This window comes from Ictidomys tridecemlineatus, chromosome 11, assembly GCF_052094955.1.
Source record: "Ictidomys tridecemlineatus isolate mIctTri1 chromosome 11, mIctTri1.hap1, whole genome shotgun sequence".
NCBI lineage: Eukaryota > Metazoa > Chordata > Mammalia > Rodentia > Sciuridae > Ictidomys > Ictidomys tridecemlineatus.
The window spans coordinates 25,017,512-25,025,879 of record NC_135487.1 but is presented as its reverse complement, the minus strand read 5'-3'; the positions used below and the strand labels follow the sequence as shown (position 1 = coordinate 25,025,879).

General features: G+C 42.4%; 1 pseudogene; it reads left to right on the top strand.

Annotated features, from left to right (window-relative positions):
• The first annotated feature begins 278 nt into the window (after positions 1 to 278).
• On the top strand, positions 279 to 1,252 carry LOC101973959 (PRELI domain containing protein 3B pseudogene; annotated as a pseudogene).
• The last annotated feature ends 7,116 nt before the right edge of the window (positions 1,253 to 8,368 follow it).

The window sequence follows — 8,368 nt, the reverse complement described above, 5'->3', positions numbered from 1 at the left end:
AAAGGTATTATGTCCGTCTACAAAAAAAAAAAAAAAAAAAAAAAAGCCCAACAGGCCCCTGTTTTCAGGTACATCAAGATCTTTAAGGCCTGGGATTGTAGCTCAGTGGTGGAGTGCTTGCCTAGCACGGGCGGGACCCGGGTTCAATCCTCAGCATCACATAAAAAATAAAGGCATTGTGTTGTGTCCATCTACACCTAAGAAATAAATATTTTTTTAAAAAAGTATTTAAAAAAAAAAGATCTTTACATTTGGGTGTAACTGTGGGCAATAATGGGGACAACCTGCAACCCCACAGTCAGTTGTCTTTGAAGAGAGAGGAGGATTTATGTCAGGGTTGTTAGGTTTTATTATGGGAACCACCAAGACTCCCTCAAAAGATCCTCCTGAGCGCCTGGGCGCTGCGGGGCCACCGGGTGCGAGTGGGGCTGGTTAGTGTGCCTAGGTGCCTCATTGTCCTCCAGAGTCTGCCAGACAGGGTTCAGGCCACTCGCACTATGAAGATCTGGACCTCAGAGCACGTCTTCGACCACCCATGAGAAACTGTTCCAGCAGCTGCAATGCAGGAATACCCAAACCCTATGAACCCGAATGTGGTTGGAGTTGATGTGCTGGACAGGCATATAGATCCCTCTGGAATGCTGCACAGTCACAGACTTCTCAGCACAGAGTGAGGACTGCCTTCCATTGTGAAGTCTCTTAATGGTTCAGCAAGAACAAAACATGTGCAAGAACATTCTAAGTTGATCCTGTAGAGAAAACAATGGAACTTAAAACTACTAATATTTCCTTTACAAATATGACTTCAGTGGAGGAGAGACTTCTACAAACCACATCCTCAAGACCCAGAAAAGACTATTTTGACTCAGGAAGCCATTGACTCTGTGCAGGGAGTCAGCCTTAGCAGTTACCAGGAAGGACTGATGGCGACTAAGATATCTTCTAATGCTAGTAAAGGCGGAGAAGCAATGGAATGGGTAATACATAAATTACATGCTGAGACTGAAGAGTTGACAGCTTCAGCAAGAGGAAGCATAAGGACACCAATGGCGGCGGCGGCATTTGTAGAAAAATGAGAAAGTCAGTATAGAATATCAAATCCTCAGGTCTCTCCAAGCAGACAGTGTATTTATTTGTTATTTTAAAAGTACAACTGTATTTTAGGTAGAATTTTTTTTTCTAATAATCTGGAGTAAGGATATGTGACTTTTGATCAAAACAAAAAGATACAGGGCTTCTAAAATCCAAGGGATCATCTGAGGTTAGTGTGGCTTGAAATGACTAATTTCTAGGGTTCTAGTATTTATGTGAAATTTAACAATTTTTTAAGTACTTTGGAGAAATGGTTATTGATATTGAGTCTCCTTAAAATAGAATTTTAATACTTTTCAGGTATTGGAACTGTACCTGACTTTGGACCAACCCCAGAGCCAAGCAAGCAGAGCCTCTCCTCATACATACACACTCACCTTGCTAATACAGACCTAGAACAGCCTGCATGGGGGAACTGACTCTAAAATGAGAATTTGTGTAGTTTAAAAAGACATTAAATTGTATAAAATAACTTGCTCTGCTAAAAACCACAGTGTTTTGATTTGGTATTTAAATGATATTTTTGGAGTAAAAATCATCACTAAGTCTAATATATGACTCCAACATAAATAATATTTTATTGTATTATAGAGTACTGTGTCGATTTGCCAAAGTTTTGTAACTTAGTAAAGTTATTACCTTCCTTGGACTTGGACTTTATGATTTAGCATGCTGTACCGTGGGCTGGTTATGTTAACTAAAAAGTAAAGTCATTACTTGAATTTGGTTCTTCAAGAGCTTGAATCCTAACAACATGGGTTATGTCCAGAACATGCAGCTGTATGTATATGTGCAGGTCCAGATCCTAATGGGTTTGCTGGAGTTGGGGAGGAACATTAGGGAAAGAATGAAGGAATTTCCTCCTTTAGGGCTTATGTCCTGGAATGATGGTCTAGTCTGAGGCAGAAGACGTCTCCTGATTGCCCATTGTGTAACCTTGCCTCTATCTCATCAGCATCTCTCTGGTAGCCATTCCTTCCCTTGGCTCATCCTCAGTCCAGTCTCATTCTCAGGCTTCAGCATTGTTATGATTGTATTCATATCCTTCCCTATGTCATCTCAACTCTAGACAGCCCTATCCATACCTCCTCAGAACTTCTCCCCATCCATAGGGAATTCTCAGGTCCTTCCCAGGCCACGTTCAATGCCAACCCCCACGCCCCTACCCTCGCCAATTTCATTCTTACTGTCTTTCATGTGTTATTCCTGTCCCATGGCCAGCTCATGCCTATGCAATTCTAGGCACCATCTTTCCCAGCTCCTTCTCTTCTGCAGCCCAAACCATTGCCTTAACCACAACAGGAAAAAAGGAGGCAAAGACTAAGAAGGTGAAGGGCCAGGAGAAGAAAAGAGCAATCCACAGAGCATTCACTTCACGCCAGGGTGGACAATATTCTAGGTCCTTTATGTGTGTTAGCTCATTTGATCCTCACAAAGTCCCTAGGAGGTAGACACTATTATGAATCCCATTTTATGGATGAAAAAATAGAGGCCCAGGGTTTTGACCAACTTGCTTAAATTCACATAGTTGCCAGGAAGCAGGGTAAGGATTCAAACCCAGGCAGAGTGGATGCAGAATCTGTGTTCTCAGTAGCTCAAACTCCACATTGCCCCACAACTACTCCTACCTTCCTTCATAGCCATCCTCATTTCCTCCTACCCGGAACCTATCTCACTCCCTTTATCATCCAGGACTGAACATGCTTTTTCCATCCCACTTCCTTCAAGCCCAATTTTATCCTTATTCCTCATCAACACCTCCTTCAATCTTTGAATCTTCCCCATCCCCTATTCCTTTTTTTTTTTAAATTAAAATTTATTTATTTATTTTCAAATAAAAAAGAAAGAAAAGAAAAATAAAGGTATTGCTTTGCTAGCAAAGGAGAAACAAAGGGAACTCTTCTCTCAAAGGCTGTGCTCATTCCCATTTCCCTCCTCCTCCTTGTACCTATTAGAAAAGGGGCGTTAGGGCCTGTTTTGGGGCTCACTAGCTTGTGATCCAGAGATAATCTCACTCACTCTTTGGATTGAACCCAGGGCTTTATGCATGTGAAGCAAGCACTCTGCCAACTGAGCTACATCACCAGCCCAAATTCACTTATTCTTTAAGAAGCTTAGTTTCCTTGCTGGGGATGTGGCTCAAAAGGTAGCGCACTCGCCTGGCATGAGTACCGCCCAGGTTCGATCCTCAGCACCACATACAAACAAAGATGTTGTGTCCGCCAATAACTAAAAAATAAAAAAATATTAAAATTCTCTCTCTTAAAAAAAAAAAAAAGCTTAGTTTCCTTACCTGTTAGAAGAGAGTAAGAAAGCAAGCCCATCCACTTTATAGGAATGATATAAATATCAAATAAGCAAATCTCAACAAAATTGTTTGCAAATTGCAAGATATTTTACAGCCAAGTATGTTGGTTTTTTTTTTTTTTTTTTTTTTGCTAATTTGTCTCAATATTGTTATTCACACCATCTAGAAGCAAACATTTTTATGTCAAGAATTGACCATTTCTGGGGCTGGGAATATAGCTTAGATGGTAGGGTGCTTGCCTCGCATGCATAAGACCCTGGGTTCAATCCCCAGCACCATCAAAAAAAAAAAAAAAAAGAATTGACCATTTCTGTTCTAAACAATGAATAGAACATTCATGCTTTTTCAGATCTAATTTTGTTGAAGGCAGCCGAAATGGCCATCTTTTTTTCCTTTTCTTTCTTTTTTTTTTTTTTCTTTCCAGTTCCAGAGATCAAACCCAGGGCATTGCACACTCTAGACAAGGGCTCCACCACTGAGCTATACTGCTAGTCCCTGAAATAATAATCTGTATTGCTTGCGATTATCAATAATTTTAGAAAAAGAAAAGTAAAGATTGCTTACATTAAAGAGAATGACAGAATTTTCTGCAGGAGGTTCTGCCTGTAGTATTCCCAAAGGCCATCTTTGGTATTCCTAAAAATGGTATGGTTGTAAATAAAGGTTGGGAAGAGACTAAGATGGGAATGGGGAATGAGGATGGAGAAATGGATGGGAATAAGGCAGAGGTAAGGAGATCAAAAGGATAAGGTGATAAGACACATGACCAACCTGTACCAGGGTTTCCCATTTTGTCCTCAAAACAACCCCATGGAGCAGTTTCTCTACTGTCCCATTTTACAGGTGAGTTAACTGAAGTGCTTCACGGTGGGTTCTGTTTCTGGGAGGACAGACACACTTTATTCTCATTCCCCTGCAAGAAGAATCAAGGTTACGGATCTCTTACCTGAGAAACAGGCTCATCTATACCCAGAAAGGGTTCCCTAAATTAGGGATGTTAGAGATACCGACGTGTCTCAAGAAATCAAACACACCTCCAAACTGAGTTGAACCCAGGGTCTTGTGCATGTGAGGCAAGCACTCTACCAACTAAGCTATAGCCCCAGTCCAAGGCTGGCTTTTACTTGGGCCAGAGGGAGTGCTAGGGAACCTGGCTACCCAGCAGCCTGGGCAGCCAGTTGGGGCGCTTTATAAACCTTCCCCAAAGCTGCCTTCACCCTGATTGGAGGAGATCAGGGGTACAATCTACATGACTGGCTAATTTTAAAATTGGGGTGGGCAAAGGGAAGGGCTATAATTAAAATGGCTACAATTGGATCTAATTAGAGCTGAATACTATATTCTGAAAATGAACCACTGGACTTTCTGTTTCTCACAGGGAGCATTCATCTTGGGTGGGCAAGGTGACTTCAATGGAACGTAGGAAAAAGGAAAAAGAAGATGGGATTTGTTGTTAGAACAGAAGTGGGAGGAAGGCACCTGAGCAGGTGTTTGCTTCTTGCTATAGTGTTATATTTCATGCTCAAGCTAACTGCCTCCTTCTTTCCATGGGAAGGAGAAAAGGCTGTTTCCTGGGCCTGGAGTGTATGAGATCCTCACGTGACCTTTCCAGACACATAAACTACCATACCCTTGAATTTAACTCTATCCCCAGACTCATCCAGAAAGGAGCAGATCCTTCCAAGTTGACTTGCTGGATGCCTCAGGTACAATCACCATCTTTTATTTTATTTTTTAAAAATGTTTATTTAGTTGTAGATGAGCACACGGTATCTTTATTTATTTTTTATATGGTACTGAGGATTGAACCCAGTGCCTCACACATACAAGGTAAGCTCTCTACCACTGAGCTACAGCCTCAGCCCACAATCACCATCTTGATGTCCAAAATGAAGCTTCTTTGAGTGAAACAGATGCTCTCCTCATTCTTAATGAGTGAGACCTTCTAGCTGGTGTGTATGTGCATCTGTGCATGCCTGTGCACTTATGTATTTTGGAACGGGGGTGGGAGGTGAGTCAGATGGCTTCATAACCATGTAACAGATGAGAAAGACTGAGGCAGGGGGAGGTGAAAGGGAGATTTTTCAGGTTTATCTAGAAATGGCAGGTGACCTCCTTGAGTCTTCTAGTACCTGGCTTCTTCATAATATTTAATGTGTTTCAAGTCACTCCACTTCTGTCATTTGGCTATGAAGGAGCTGTACCTCCATTTTCAGTAGACAAGCTATAGCCAAGGCCAAGCGGCACTGACTGTGGGAAGTCAACCTTGTAAATATGAGTTCTTCATCCAGTAAGGCAGGACTGGTTGGGGTCACCTGGGCTTCATCAGCCTCTCAGAGGAGGGTAACTACCCTCCGGGATCCCTTACTAGATTAGCAGCTTAAGGCTCTGCTCCCTCTTACAATAACATCCTCTTCCAGGTGCTGAGTGTGATAGTTTGTAGAACCCTGTCCCCTGCTATCCCCTTGCTTTCTCTTGCCACCTTGAGAGGTAGGCATGGGTAAATGTATTTTATAGATGAAGAAATAGAGAGTTGAAGTGACCTGTCTATCTTCCGCAGCTCCACTCATTCCAACTGCGGGACCACACAGTCCCTGTTGAATCCCACGGCAGCACAGTGTGGCAGGACTTTAAGGAAAGGTCTGATTTGTGCACACACCTGCACAACTGAGGCAGGTTGGCTCATGTGAGTGCCTTTGGCATTTGGATAATTCTTTGAGTGGGACTGTCCTAAGCAATGCAGAGTCCCAATTAGCATCCCTGTCCCCTAGACATGAAATAACAACAGCACTGTCTACCCACTCATTGACAACCAAAATATCTCATATTTTTAAAAGCTCCCTATTGCACTCCCTACCCGCCACCCAGCCACCTCCACCACTTAGAACCACAGGGCTACAGTCAGCTTTGGACATGGATCCCCTCTCTTTATCTTTTCTTCCCGCCCCGCCCTACGCCATCCTGGGGATTTAACCTCAGCCCCCTCTACCACTAAGCAACACCCCAAGTCCTTTTTATTTTTTTTAATTTGAAGCAGGGTCTCATTACATTGCGCAGGCTGACCTCTCAATTGGGCTCCTTCTGCCTCGGCCTGCCGAGGAGCTGGGATTACAGGAGTCTAAGCGGGAGGGAGCCCCCACCTCTCCTGGCCAGGTCCCCTTTCTCTTGCTCCACCCCTTCCACCCTTCTTCCCGCCCAGGGCAGTTCCAGGGCTCCTCCCCCTTGGACTCCCTCTGCCAGAAAGAGCCCAGGTTACCACGGCTGGAGCTTTCACCAGCCTCTCGGGCCTAATGGGCCTTTACGGAGGCTGGTTCCCAGGATTAAGCAGAGCGTGGGGTTGCGTGGGTAGAAAGACAGGAGGGAAAGGACCCCACCCCCGCCCCCTGCAGGCCTCACCTAATCGCCACATTCTGCGTTATTACCCGCCTAACGCAGCGTGCTTTTAAATAAAATATGCAAAGATTTCCCTCTCAAATTATCTCCCCAGGCAAGCAAGTTCAACTCCAGCTTGTTAATGGAAAAAATGCAAATAGGGCCTCCCGCCCCTCTCCCCCAGCCCCTAGGCTCTGGACAGCTAATGCGCTTTGCTTGCCTTTTTTTCTGGGAATTTCTGTTTCCAGAAAACATTATTATTTTTTTTTCGGGGGTGGGGTGCACCGAGGAGGCCTTTCCCAGGTGTCATCCAAAAGGAGAGTCTTGGAAAAGAGGTAACAGTTCATGCAGGAAGAAGTTTGGGGAAATCGCACTTTTGCAGAGCCTGCCTTCTTCTGAGCCTCATTTTCCTGGTCTGAAATCTCAATTAGACTCCCAGGGCTACTGAGGATGCAGGGAAAGGCAGGGCGGGCCCACTCGTGGTAGGTGTGCGTTTTCATTTTAAACCAGCTACACTCGGAGGATAGAGAGATGGAGAAAACAGACTCCTGCCTGCATCAAACTCACAGTCTAGTAGGAAAAAATAAATAAACAAACAAAACCAAAAAACAACAACAAGCCTAAACAAAAAAACCCCAGATCATTTCAAATTTAAAAAGCAGTTACAGCTACTTTAACCAAGTAATCAAAGTCAATCTCTTCATAATCAGACAAATGGCCATCTGTCTGTCTCCTAGTGTGCAGCCCTGAAGACACACTGTCTTTTAGGTACCATTCCTGCCAAAGATGCGGAACTTGAGAAATGCAGAACCAGGAGAAAACCTTTAGGCAAATCCAAACTCATGGTTAGGTTGTAAAATAGTCGGTGGATGTTCTTAAGAAATATCAATGCCACGAAGAAAGAACCAACAATTCCAAAATAAAGGGGACCACAGACGCAAGACCATTAAATGCAAATATAATTCTGGACTAGACCCTAGGTTGAAAAAAGTTCTGTAAGGGATATTTGGCAAAATTCAAATATGAATTGATATGATATTTTATTGTATCTACCTTAAATTTTCTGAATATGATCATTATATTGTAGTTATGTAGAAAAGCCTCCTTGTTTTGGGAAAATGTATGTGGAAATGTTTAGGGGTAAAAGATTACGATGTTTGCAACTTCATCTCAGATGGTATCAAAAAATAAATGTGGCAAAATGTCAACAATTGGTGAATTAGGTGAGAGCTTTAGGCTGTTCATGAAATTATTCTTGCAATTGTTCTGTAGACTTGCAATTTTTCAAAATAAAAAGTTGAAAAATGGAAAACCAATTATAGTTGATTTTTCAAAGCATGATAATGACATTATAACTATGATTTTTGAAGCTTTATCTTTTAGAGATACTTTCTGAATAAAACATTAATAGATGAAATGAAAAAGATCAGTATTATTTGCTTAAAAATAATACAGGAGGAAGGAAGTAGCTGGGGAGTTAGGTGGAACCAGATTGATTGTGGGCTGATAATTGTTGAAGTTGGGTGATGAAGATATTCTTTTTCTTCTGTTTGAATTTTTCCATAATAAAAAATTTTGTTGCTTTTTTTTTTTAAA